General features: G+C 35.1%; 1 non-coding gene across 1 annotated transcript; it reads right to left on the bottom strand.

Annotated features, from left to right (window-relative positions):
- Nucleotides 1-14,421: 14,421 nt before the first annotated feature.
- Trnav-cac (transfer RNA valine (anticodon CAC)) lies at nucleotides 14,422-14,494 on the bottom strand. Its single transcript has one exon. It is a non-coding gene; the product is annotated as a tRNA-Val (tRNA).
- Between the last annotated feature and the right edge of the window lie 52 nt (nucleotides 14,495-14,546).

The following is a 14,546-nucleotide window of genomic DNA, read 5'->3' as shown; positions in this document are numbered from 1 at the left end:
ATTTTGACAATCTTAATTCTGTTCATCCGTGAACATCAAAGGCCATTCATCTTCTAAAGTCTTTAGTTTATTTTGTGTTTTTCAAATTTCATTGTAGACATATTTCACTTCTTTTGTTATATTAATTCCAGACTGTCTTCTTTTTTTGGTTATTGTGAATGGGATGATTTTTCTGATTTCTTTCTCAGCAGAATCACTGTTGTAGCATAGGAACACTATTGATTAATGAAGTTTGGTTACGTATCCTGCTACTTTGCTGAATTAATTTATTATCTGTAGAAATATTCTGGTGGAGTTTTTATTGTTGCTATTGTTATTTTTGTTCTTCTAGATATAGGATCATGTCATCAACAAAAAGATAGTTTGACTTCTTTTTCTACAAGTGTCCCCTTAATCTCCTCTTGTCTGATTATGCTGTCTAGAGTTTTGAAATTTTGTTGAACAGAAATGGGGAGAGTAGACACCCTTGTCTTGCTCTGATTTTAGAGGAATTTGTTTCAACTTTTCTTCATTGAGTACCATGTTGATTTGGGTTTATCATATATAGTATGTATGATGTTGAGGTAGTTTCCTTTTGTACCTATTTTCCCCAACATTTTTAACATGAATGGGTGCTGGATATTATCAAAAGAATTTCTCTTCATCTACTGAAATGATCATAAAATTCTTGTCCTTAAATCGATTTAAGTAGTGAATTTCACTTATTGCTTTGTTCATGTTGAAACAACCTTGCATACCTGAAGTAGAATCCAGTTAATCATGGTGTCTTATCTTTTTGATGTGTTTTTGAATGTGATTGGCTATTTTATTAAGAATTTTTGTGTCAATATTCCTCAGGGATATTGGTTCGTAGTTTTTATTTCCATCATGTGTCCTTTTTTTGACTTTGATATTAGGGTTATATTGATTTAATGGAATTCATTTATTAGTGATACCTTCTTTAAATTTCATGGAATAATTTGAGAAAGACTGGTGCTAGATTTTCTTTAAAGATCTGGTAGAAATCAGCCTAAAATTTTTTTGGTCATGGACTTTTGTTTGTTCGACAGCTTTTAATTTTTGTTTCAATTCCATTTACTTGAGATTGGTCCATTTAGGTTTTCTATATCTTTCTCAGTCAATTTTTTTCTAGCTTATATGAGTTTATAAATTGGTCAATTTCTTCTATATTTTCTGGTTTGTGTTAGTATAAATTTTCAAAATAGTTTCTAATGATCCTCTGGATTTCATAATTGTCTATGCTGATGTCTCTCTTTTCATGTCTAATTTTTTTGATTAGGGTCCTCTCTTTCTTTTGTTAGTTTGGCTACAGTTAATCAATCCTTTATATTTTTGGAGAACCACCTCTTTTTTGCATTAATCCTCCATATTGTTTTTATTCTCTATGTCATTAATTTTAAGTGTGATCTTATTTATTTTATGTCTACCATTGATTTTGGAATCAGTTTGATTTTTCCATTTCTATTCCTTGATGTGTTGCATAAGCTCAATTATTTGGATTCTCCCTATTTTTAACTTAGTCACTCAATACTATAAATTTTCCTTTTAGAATTGCTTTTGTATTCATACTCAGAGATTTTGATATGTTATATCTCTATTCTCATTTGCTTCTAAGAATTTCTTTTATTTTTCTGTAATCCAATCTTCATTTAAAGAATAGTATTCAGTCTTCATGTGTTTATGCAATTTCTATTATTTTTCTTGATGTTGATTTCTAGATTTATTCCTTTATCATCTGATATGATGCATGGAATTATATCAAAATTTTTGAGTTTGTTGAGACTTGCATAGTGACATTGAATATGATTTATTTGGAAATGGTTCCTTGAACTTCTAAAAAGAAGGTAAATTGAGAAGATTTGGAGTGCAATAGTCTCTAGATATCTATTTGGTTCATTTGATTTATAGTATTATTTAAGTCAGAAATATCTTTACTATTTTTATGTTTTGATGACTTATTTGTTATAGCATGTGTAGGAGTTACCCAGTATTATGTTTTTAGGGTATACCTTGGATTTAATATCAAGAAATTTTTATGTACTTATGAGCACTGATACTTGGGGGATATATATTTTCTACCATTATATCTTCTTCTTATATTGTTCCTTTATCAGTATGCAATGGTTTTTGATACTTCTGATTGACTTTTGCTTTGGATCTGCTTTGTCCATTATGAGAATAACTGTCCATGCATCTTAGACTTCATTTACATGCAATATTTTCCCTTTCTTTTAACATTTAAACTATGGGTGTGTTTGCCTATGGGATGAGTCTTCTACAAGTAGGATGGATTTTAATCTGCTAATTTATGTCCATTCTGCTAATTTATGTCTTTCAATTTATTCAGTTTCTCTTCTAGTGATATTCATCTCTTTGGGAGTTTTGGGACTCATTTTTGGCTTCCCATGTTGTACAGTTTATCTTTTTTTAAAATTTTTATTGTTGGTTGTTCAAAACATTACATAGTTCTTGATATATCATATTTCACACATTTGATTCAGGTGGGTTATGAACTCCCATTTTTACCCCATATACAGATTGCAGATTCACATTGGTTACACATCCACTGTTTTACATACTGCCATACTAGTGTATGTTGTATTCTGCTACCTTTCCTATCCTCTACTATCCCCCCTCCCCTCCCCTCCCCTCCCCTCCCCTCTTCTCTCTCTACCCCATCTACTGTAATTTATTTCTCCCCCTTGTTTTTTTCCCTTTCCCCTCACTTCCTCTAATATGTAATTTTCTATAACAATGAGGGTCTCCTTCCATTTCCATGCAATTTCCCTTCTCTCTCCCTTTCCCTCCCACCTCTCATCCCTGTTTAATGTTAATCTTCTTCTCATGCTCTTCCTCCCTACTCTGTTCTTAGTTGCTCTCCTTATATCAAAGAAGACATTTGGCATTTGTTTTTTAGGGATTGGCTAGCTTCACTTGGCATAATATGCTCTAATGCCATCCATTTCCCTGCAAATTCCATGATTTTGTCATTTTTTAATGCAGAGTAATACTCCATTGTGTATAAATGCCACATTTTTTTTATCCATTCATCTATTGAAGGGCATCTAGGTTGGTTCCACAGTCTAGCTATTGTGAATTGTGCAGCGATGAACATCGATGTAGCAGTGTCCCTGTAGTATGCTCTTTTTAGGTCTTTAGGGAATAGACCGAGAAGGGGACTAGCTGGGTCAAATGGTGGTTCCATTCCCAGCTTTCCAAGAAATCTCCATACTGCTTTCCAAATTGGCGCCACCAATTTGCAGTCCCACCAGCAATGTACAAGTGTACCCTTTTCCCCACATCCTCGCCAGCACTTGTTGTTTGACTTCATAATGACTGCCAATCTTACTCGGGTGAGATGGTATCTTAGGGTGGTTTTGATTTGCATTTCTCTGACTACTAGAGATGGTGAGCATTTTTTCATGTACTGTTGATTGATTGTATGTCCTCTGAGAAGTATCTGTTCAAGTCCTTGGCCCATTTGTTGATTGGGTTATTTGTTTTCTTATTGTTTAATTTTTTGAGTTCTTTGTATACTCTGGATATTAAGGCTCTATCTGAAGTGTGAGGAGGATGTTTGTTCCCAGGATGTAGGTTCCCTATTTACCTCTCTTATTGTTTCTCTTGCTTAGAAAAAACTTTTTAGTTTGAGTAAGTCCCATTTGTTGATCCTAGTTATTAACTCTTGTGCTATGGGTGTCCTATTGAGGAATTTGGAGCCCGACCCCACAATATATAGATTAGAGCCAACTTTTTCTTCTTTCAGACACAGTGTCTCTGATTCGATATCAAGCTCCTTGATCCATTTTGAGTTAACTTTTGTGCATGGCGAGATAAAGGGATTCAGTTTCATTTTGTTGCATATGAATTTCCAGTTTTCCCAGCACCATTTGTTGAAGATGCTATCCTTCCTCTATTGCATGCTTTTAGCCCCTTTATCAAATATAAGATAGTTGTAATTTTGTGGATTGGTCTCTGTGTCCTCTATTCTGTACCATTGGTCCACCCGCCTGTTTTGGTACCAGTACCATGCTGTTTTTGTTGCTATTGCTCTGTAGTATAGTTTGAAGTCTGGTATCGCTATACCGCCTGATTCACTCTTCCTGCTTAGAATTGCTTTTGCTATTCTGGGTCTTTTATTTTTCCATATGAATTTCATGATTGCTTTATCTATTTCTACAAGAAATGCCGTTGGGTTTTTGATTGGCATTGCATTAAACCTATAGAGAACTTTTGGTAATATCGCCATTTTGATGATGTTAGTTCTGCCTATCCATGAACAGGGTATATTTTTCCATCTTCTAAGATCTTCTTCTCTCTTTAGAGTTCTGTAGTTTTCATTGTATACGTCTTTCACCTCTTTTGTTAGGTTGATTCCCAATATTTTATTTTTTTTTTTGAGGATATTGTGAATGAAGTGGTTGTCCTCATTTCCATTTCAGAAGATTTGTTACTGATATACAGGAATGCCTTTGATTTATGCGTGTTGATTTTATATCCTGCCACTTTGCTGAATTCATTTATTAGCTCTAGTAGTTTCTTTGTAGACCCTTTTGGGTCTGCTAGGTATAGAATCATGTCATCTGCAAACAGTGATAATTTAAGTTCTTCTTTTCCTATTTTTATGCCTTTAATTTCTTTCATCTGTCTAATTGCTCTGGCCAGTGTTTCGAGAACTATGTTGAACAGAAGTGGTGAGAGCATCCCTCTCTTGTTCCAGATTTTAGAGGGAATGCCTTCAATTTTTCTCTGTTCAGAATGATGCTAGCCTGAGGCTTAGCATAGATAGCTTTTACAATATTGAGGTATGTTCCTGTTATCCCTAGTTTTTCTAGTGTTTTGAACATAAAGGGATGCTGTACTTTCTCGAATGCTTTTTCTGCATCTATCGAGATGATCATATGATTCTTATCTTTAAGTCTATTGATGTGGTGAATAACATTTATTGATTTCCGTATATTGAACCAGCCTTGCATCCCAGGGATGAATCCTACTTGATCATGGTACACAATTTTTTTTATATGTTTTTGTATCCGATTCGCCAGAATTTTATTGAGGATTTTTGCATCTAGGTTCATCAGAGATATTGGTCTGTAGTTTTCTTTCTTTGACGTGTCTTTGTCTGGTTTAGGAATCAGGGTGATGTTGGCCTCGTAGAATGAATTTGGAAGAGCTCCCTCTTTTTCTATTTCCTGAAATAGCTTGAAAAGTATTGGTATTGTTTCTTCTTTAAAGGTTTTGTAAAACTCTGCTGTATACCCATCTGGTCCTGGGCTTTTCTTAGTTGGTAGTCTTTTGATGGCTTCTTCTATTTCCTCAATTGATATTGGTCTGTTTATGTTGTGTATATTCTCCTGACTCAATCTGTGCAGATCATATGACTTAAGAAATTTATCGATGCCTTCACTATCTTCTATTTTATTGGAGGATAAGGATTCAAAATAATTTCTAATTGTCTTCTGTATTTCTGAAGTGTCTGTTGTGATATTGCCTTTTTTCATCCTGTATGCTAATAATTTGAGTTCTCTCTCTTCTTCTCTTCGTTAGCATGGCTAAGGGTCTATCAATCTTATTTATTTGTTCAAAGAACCAACTTTTAGTTTTGTCAATTTTTTCAATTGTTTCTTTTGTTTTGATTTCATCTCTGATTTTAATTATTTCTTGTCTTCTACTTCTTTTGCTGTTGTTTTGCTCTTCTTTTTCTAGGATTTTGAGGTGAAGTGTGAGATCATTTATTTGTTGGTTTTTTTCTTTTTTTAAGGAATGAACTCCAAGCAATGAATTTTCCTCTTAGAACTGCTTTCAATGTGTCCCATAGATTCCGATATGTTGTGTCTGTGTTTTCATTTATCTCTAAGAATTTTTTAATTTCCTCCTTGATGTCTTCTATAACCCATTAATCATTCAGTAACCTATTGTTCATTCTCCAAGTGATGCATGATTTTTCCTTACTTCTTTTATCGTTGATTTTCAATTTCATTCCATTATGATCAGATAAGATGCATGGTATTATCTCTACTCCTTTATATTGTCTAAGAGTTGCCCTGTGACATAATATATGATCTATTTTTGAGAAGGATCCATGTGCTGCTGAGAAAAAAGTGTAACTGCTTGATCTTGGGTGGTATATTCTATATATGTCAATTAAGTCTAGGTTATTAATTATGTTATTGAGTTCTATAGTTTCCTTATTCAACTTTTGTTTGGAAGATCTGTCCAGTGGTGAGAGAGGTGTGTTGAAGTCTCCCATGATTATTGTATGGTGGTCTATTAGACTCTTGAACTTGAGAAGAGTTTGTTTGATGAACATAGCTGCACCATTGTTTGGAGCATATATATTTATGATTGTTATGTCTTGTTGGTGTATGGTTCCCTTGAGCAGTATGTAGTGTCCCTCTTTATCCCTTTTGATTAACTTTGGCTTGAAATCTATTTTATTTGATATGAGTATGGACACTCCTGCTTGTTTCCGAAGTCCATATGAGTGATATGATTTTTCCCAACCTTTCACCTTCAGTCTATGTATGTCTTTTCCTATCAAATGCGTCTCCTGTAGGCAGCATATTGTTGGATCTTTTTTTTTTTTTACCCATTCTATTAGCCTGTGTATCTTAATTGGTGAGTTTAAGCCATTAATATTTAGGGTTATTATTGAGATATGGATTGTTCTTCCAGCCATATTTGTTTATTTATGTTACTAAACATGGTTTGTTTTCCTCTTTGATTATTTTTTCCCTTTACTGTACTACCTCCCACTGTTGGTTTTCATTGTTATTTTCCATTTCCTCTTCCTGTAATGTTTTGCCTAGGATGTTTTGAAGAGATGGTTTTCTAGCTGTAAATTCTTTTAACTTTTGTTTATCGTGAAAGGTTTTAATTTCATCTTCCATCCTGAAGCTTAATTTCACTGGATACACAATTCTTGGTTGTAACCCATTTTCTTTCAGCGTTTGAAATATGTTGTTCCAGGATCTGCTAGGTTTCAGAGTCTGTGTTGAAAGATCAGCTGTTATCCTGATTGGTTTACCCCTCAATGTAATCTGCTTCCTTTCTCTTGTAGCTTTTAAAATTCTCTTCTTATACTGTATGTTGGGCATCTTCTTTATAATGTGTCTAGGTGTGGATTTCTTATGATTTTGCACATTTGGCGTCCTGTAGGCTTCTAGGATTTGGGATTCTGTCTCATTCTTCAAGTCTGGGAAGTTTTCTCAGATTATTTCATTGAATAGATTGCTCATTCCTTTGGTTTGGACCTCTATACTTTCCTGAATTCCAATGACTCTTAAGTTTGGTCTCTTTATGTTATCTCATATTTTTTGGATGTTCTGCTCATGGTTTCTTAACAGTCTTGCTGAGCTGTCTATGTTCTTTTCAAGTTGAAACACTTTGTCTTCATTGTCTAATGTTCTATCTTCTAAGTGTTCTACTCTTCTGGTAGTACTCTCATTTGAGTTTTTAATTTGGTTTATTGCTTCCTGCATTTCTAGGATTTCTGTTTGTTTGTTTTCTATAACCTCTATCTCCCTGTATAATTGATCTTTTGCTTCTTGGATTTGTTTATGTAATTCATTGTCAAAGTGATCTTTCATTGTCTGATTTATCTGTCTAATGTCTTCCTTGAGACTCCAGATCATCTGAAGCATGTATATCCTGAATTTTTTTTATCTGACATCCCATCTGCTGCAGATATTACCTCTTCTAAAGTTGAGTTGACCTGCATTGCTTGTGGTCCTTTCTTTCCTTGTCTTTTCATACTGCTCACATTTCTTTCTGCTTGGTGAAACTGTTGTGTTATTGAATATTTCCCCTATATATTTATATTGCTCTTGTATAGTTGCAAAGTCTCCCTTTTGTGGAGAAAGAGAATGTTAACAGTTCTCAATATCAATAGTACATCATCTAAGCACACGTTTTTCTTATTACTACATTTATATCTAGACTTTATGTCTACAAGTGTTGGTTTCGATTATCATTTAATAATATAGTCATTAGTTTCATGAAAGGCATACCGTTTCTGGTAGCTTAAAGAAAACTGAACTTGAGGTGTAGGATGTATGTTTATGGGGAAAGGAGTGAGTGTATGGGATTAATCTAACTTAGTAACTTTGGAGAGCTCTAATCAATAGATGGGTAATTTATGGAAGAATGTATATATTCAAATTCCTATCTGTATTTATAAGATTATCGTACTTATGAATAGTAATATTTAGGGGGTTGCAAGTGGGATAGAGGTTGTAAGAGGGAGGAAAACAGATAACAAGGAAAGGAAGATACAAAAGAGAGCGGGAAAAATAAAATACGAGAAAAAAAGAAAAGAAATAAAAAGGGGGAAGGGAGGTGGGCATATGCAATTCCTCTATAGTATATTATTCTGGTGATTCAGTTGTTAAATACTTTTTTCATGCACAATTTTTGGTTTCACATATGTTGAGGTTGCAAAGACCCGAGGGGGAAGGGTAGAGGAGATTGGGTGAATGAATGAAAAGAGAGAGAGAAGTGAGAAAAAGAAAGAAAAAAAGAAAAAAAATGTCTCTCAGAACTCTGTTTTCATTTCTTCCAGGTGGTGGCATTATCTATTCCTAGCTTGAGTCTCTGGGTTCAGGATGGTGGTGGTAGTCAGTGTGAGAGGACTTGAGATTCCACCTGTGGCCTCTCTACTCTTATTCTCTGAGATGTAAACCAGGTGTTTGATCTGCTGCAGAACCGCACTGGTAGCCACACCAGCCAACCGGTTGATGGGTTTTAATGGTTGGTGGGATTTTTTAAAATGAGTTCCATCAGTTTTTCTCATAAGGTGTTTGATGAAGTGGGGGTGTTGGGGAAACCTTATGTTTGTCAAGAGCTAGGTCAGGTGACCGCACCGGCGGGCAGCAAGGCCCCTCCTCGAGTTGGAGTGGTCTGTCAACCGCACCAGCGGGAGGCTGGACTCCTCCAACTGGGGAGGTCTGTCTACCAAGCAGGTGAGCCACTGGGCCTGTTCTCCAGGCCGCAGGTCTGCCTACTGTGCCGGCGCGGGCGGCGGCTGGGCCCTACCTCCAATAGGGGTGATCAGTCTACTGCGCCGGCGGGCTGCTGGGCCTGTTCTCCAGGTCGCAGGTCTGCCTACTGTGCAGGCGCCGGTGGTGGCTGGGCCCTTCCTCCAATTGGGGTGATCTGTCTACCACACCAGCGGGCCGCTGGGCCCCTTCTCCAGGACGCGCGGTCTGCCTACCTTGCAGGCACGGGCGGCGGCTATCTACAGTTTATCTCTGAGAACACTTTGTAGTGCAACTTGGTTAACCTGATATTTTTTTAGTTTGTCCTTGTCCTGTAAAATTTTTATTTCCTCATTAATGTTGAAATAAAGTTTAGCTGGATATAGCAATCTTGACTAGAAACTGTTTCCTTTTAGAGCTTGTAATGTCTCATTTCAGGCCCTCCTTGATTTTAGGGTTTGTGTTAAGAAATCAGAAAGAAGCCTAATTTACTTACCTCTAACTGTGACCTGACACATTTATTATTCAATTTTTATTACCTCTTCATTATATTCTGTCAGGCATTTTGATTATAAATTTTCTTTCTGATGTTGCATTTTGATCTTTGTTTGTGGTCCTATATGCTTCCTGCATGTGGATGTCTATTTTATTTCTCATATGTGGAACTTTTACTTTTACAGTCTTATTGAAAATGTTCTTAATACCCTTAACCTGTATCTCCATGTTTTCTTCTAATCCTATGACTCTTACTTCTGTTCTCTTAATGCTGTTCTAGAATTCTTGTATATTGGGATCATGATGTTTTATTTTGTTTCCTTTATTGCATACTGAGTTCAAGTTCATATATCTTGTCTTCAATGCCTGAATTTCAGTTTTCAGTGTTTGAGTTTCTATTTTCTATGAAATATAATCTGATATTGATAATTTCAAGTAAATTTTTAATTTGACTTATTGTGTCTTTTATTTCCAGGAGTTCTGATAGGTTTCTTCTCAATAACTCTGTTTCTTTATTGAAAGTCTTTTATCTTTTGCATTTATTCTCTTACTTCATCCCATAGATGGTATTGTAGTACATTGAATATTTTGATAATCTGTTTTTCATACTATTTTTCTGGAAATTCATTAATTTTTATATCTGTGGGATTGTTTGTTAAGGGATTGTGAATTTGGGAGAATTTTCTCCCTCTTTTCTCATGTTTTTAGAAGTTTTGAACTTGAAAATCAATTAAAAAAATTACCTTCATCTTTTATATCCATGTCCTTTTATGTGTAGTTATCTTTTTTGTTCTTTGTTTCTTTCTGTTTTTGATGTATGAGTATATGTCCAGGAGTGGGAGATGAGGTCCCCCTCTGGTTGTTGGTTTGGGGTTTTTGGCTCCCTAATTCAACGTACTAAAATAATATTGAGGTTTAGGTGGGATTAGATCATGACTTTTCTGAATTGTGAGTATTGCTTTTCAGCAGGATTTCTGCTCTTGGTATATGAAGTATTCCAATCACTTTTCAATCCTCTTAGAGAAAGGAGAGAGAGACAAAAATAACACCAATATTAGCAACATACATAAATTCTTAAGATAAATCTCTTAAGTCTTCTTGACATCAATAATACTGACTTTCACATATATTGCAATGGTGGGGTTATTTAACACAAGTACCAACAATATGTAATGATAATCAGGCATTAAACAGCAGTGTCTACTACCTCATTCACTGTATTAATAATCACAACAATATAAATGGATTAAGAATTCCATATGGTATATAATTCTTTTAGTGAGATTACAGTTTCTTAAGTCAAGGAAAAATAGGATAGTAAGGCAAGAGTCAGAAATATTCAAGTAAGTAAAGAGACCCTGGGAGTGGTGGTGCACATCTATAACCCTCACGGCTTGGGAGGCTGAGACAAGAATATTGAGAGTTCAAAGCCAGCCTGAGCAACTCTAAGGCACTAAGCAACTTAGTGACACCCTGTCTTTAAATAAAATACAAAATAGTTCTTGGGATGTGACTTAGTGGTGGAGTGTCCTTGAGTTCAATCTCTGGTCCCCCAAAAACAAAACTAAAAAGTAAACAGAGGAGAAGCAAGAGGTAGTTAGAAAATGTCAGCTATAAAAAAAAGATGAATAACAAATTACCTAAAAATAATAAAGAAACAAAAGAAGAGGGCACAGGAAATTTTGGCTGCTAGTAGGGGAAGAAAGTGAAGAAGCAGCAATAAGAGGGATAAAAATCAAGGTAAGAACAAATACAGAAATGTAAGATCACAGAAACTCAAACCTATATGTAATTATAACCCACCTAAGTCAAACCAAAGCTAAATAACAAACAGGTTCAGAAGAAAGCAATTAAAATGAGAATAAAACTATAACTCTTTGGAACCTATCTATGCAGTGAGATTATACACACATACACACACAAAATCTTGCAGAATGGGGAAAAGTATAAAATAATAACATTTAATGAAATAATATTTGAAAAAATTAAAAAGCATAAATTCAAAACAGAAGAATAAAGAATGATGGGAATATGGAGGAAAGAAATTAAAAATAAGGAAACATTTAAAAAATGTGTCATACATAGCTTGGTTTGCTTGAAGTGTTGAAATTATTGAAATCGTGGATTTTCATTCTTATTTACTTTTGAGCTCTCTATGCCTTTGGTAAAGGGTTGGAAGCTGTTATGTACCACACTTTTTGTGTTTCCTACCATACTGTCAAACACTTTAGCTAGGAGTCAAAGCTAGTTGTGGTAGCTCTCAGCTTCATGTCTTCCAGTATAAGGTGGGGTATACTGGGAAGTATTAATAAATCATGTGTTTCTGTAATGGGGTTGATATAGAGTTCTGAATTAAAAGTTTCAGTGGCTGTATTTTGTTCTTGGGTGATCTTTGGAACATTATCAGTGGGTATTTGAGTTTTGATCAATGTACCCTTGCTAGGGAGATGCTGGTCTTTCCTGGTTGTTTATTTCTGGGGCCTCTAGTAAAATCCACTTTTACCATGTAGGAACTAAATCTTCATAGGCTTTACATTCAACTCTATGAATGTGAATTTCCTAATATCAGTCCTAAAATATAGACAGTCTTGTGTGGTCATTATAAGCATATTCCCGATAGCTTTTGCTTGGTGCCAGTAATAAGGGAGATTTGTCTTCTTGGTGTCTAGAGCCTGTATGCCCTTTGGATGTGTGTGTGTGTGTGTGTGTGTGTGTGTGTGTGTGTAATTTATTTGCATAATTTTTAGTCACTCTGCTTTAGGAACACTCTGAGGATCATAATAGGTGAAAGCTGTATTTTCTGGCAACTTTCATTATGAATTCCCAATCTTCTGTTTCTGCTTCCTACCTGACAGGACTTATAAATGGTTCTCTTACCCCATGCCAGCAATCCATTTCCTGTGCCAGCAATCCAGTTCCCATGGAACTATTCACCCATGCATTGAGTTGTTTTCATTTATTTCCACTAAACCATTTCTCTCACAGACTCTAGGCCCCTTATAATCAGCCTGTCTCCTTATTTACAAGTCATTTTTTGTTATTATTTTTTATCCAAGTGCTTCCCTCTCTGTTTGTGCTCCCTACTTCCCACAGCAATCAATGCTGTCCCTACTTCCAGCCTAGATGAATTATTTCTATCATATGATTTCTAATATTATTGAACTTTCTGACTTTCTGTGTCTCTGTTGTTTATTTTAATGTCCAGTGTTAAGATTCAGTGAGTTTCCTTCTTAGTTAACCACCTCACTGAGGAGAAGTCTTCCCATATTTTATGTCTGATGCTAAGGAACTACTGGGAAGTGCATTCTTCCTCTACTCCTGTATCTTATCTCCCCTTATTAATTGTTTTCTGCTGTTCACAATACTTTTTTATTCTATTTAACATATTAATATATGGTACCATTTCCTGAGCTTTAGGAGTCCTATTGAGGAAGCAGTTACTTTTACCTATGTTGGAGTATTTTCCTATCTTTTTGTTTTCAAGTTGCAAAATTACTGGCCTATTCCAGGGTCTTTGATATATTTTGTATTGACTTTTCAGCAGGGTGTGAGATAGAGATATATTTTTTATAATTCTGCATACAGATAACCAAGCTTTTCAGCACTATTTCATAAAGAAACTATCATTTTTCCATCGTGCTTTTTTGTACCTTTGTCAAGGATCAGATGACTATCTGTATAAGACACTCTCTATGCCTTCTATTTTGTTCTTTAGGTATACATATCTCATAACTGTACTTCTGTTACTGTAACTCAGTAGTATAATGTTTTTTAAAATTATTTTTAGCTGTCAGTGGACATTTATTTTATTTATTGATATGTGGTGCTGAGAATTGAGCCCTGTGCCTCACAATGCTATAAACCACTCTGCCATTGAGCCACAACTCCAGCCCGAATAGTATAATTTAAAATCCAATATTGTGCTGTCTACAACATTGCTCATTTTGCTCATAAAACTTTTGGCTACTCTGGGTCATTTATTCTATTTGAATTTTAGAACTGTTTTTTTTCCTACATTTTAAAGAATGACTTTGATATTCTGATGGGTATTTAACCACTGAGTCACTTCCCGAGCTCTTTTTAGAGAAAAAGTCTTGCTGAGTTACTCAGATCCTCACTAAGTTGCTATAGCTGGTTTTGAACTCTCAATCCTCCTGCCTCCGTTTCCTGAGCCACTGGGATTACAGGCATGTTCCATTATTTTGAGCTCTCTATCATGAGTTTCTTCAGAGCTTTTGTCATTAATGTGTAACAAATTTTGTGAAGTACTATTCTGCATCTTTTGAAATAATTACGTGATTTTTGCTTTAAGTTTTATTTATGTCATGTATATTTTATTGGTTTGCACATATTGAAACATCCTTGAATTTCTCAAATGAAGCAACATTGATCATATTGTACTTATGGATGTGTTTTTAAATTGATATGATAATATTTTATTAATGATTTGTGCATTTATTTTTATTGGTTCTTTTTTTATTCGGACAGTATAATTCATTTTGAGAAGCACAAAATATATCTTATTGTAATCAAGCACCCTGTTATGGTTTGGATGACGATTAGGTTATAAGAACCTTAACTTAATCAGTGAATTAATTCCCTGATGGGATTAACTGGGTGGTAGCTGAAGGTGAGTACAGTGTAGCTATAGGAGGTGAGTCATTGGGGGTACACGTTTGAGGTATATATTTTGTATCTGGTTAATGGAGTCTCTCTGTATTCTGATCATCATGTGAGCTGCATTCCTGTGCTGCACTCTCTGCCATGGTTTGATTTCTTCCTTTCCTACTTATATTTATTTTTTTCCTGCTTCACCTAAAGCCCTGAGAAATGGAACTAGCTGTCTATGGACTGAGACCTCTGAAATCTTATTTATTTATTTATTTATTTATTTATTTAATTTTTTTAGTTACACATGGACACAATATCTTTATTTTGTTTATTTATTTTTATGTGGTGCTGAGAATTGAACCCAGGGTCTCTCGCGTGTGAGGCGAGTGCTCTACCACTGAGCCACAACCCCAGCGCCCCCCCCAGACGTCTGAAATCTTGAGCACTGAAATAAATGTTTCCCAT

The sequence above is a fragment of the Callospermophilus lateralis genome, chromosome X, assembly GCF_048772815.1.
Source record: "Callospermophilus lateralis isolate mCalLat2 chromosome X, mCalLat2.hap1, whole genome shotgun sequence".
Classification (NCBI taxonomy): Eukaryota; Metazoa; Chordata; class Mammalia; order Rodentia; family Sciuridae; genus Callospermophilus; species Callospermophilus lateralis.
The sequence above is the reverse complement of the archived record's forward strand: the minus strand, read 5'-3'. Positions and strand labels throughout refer to the sequence as shown.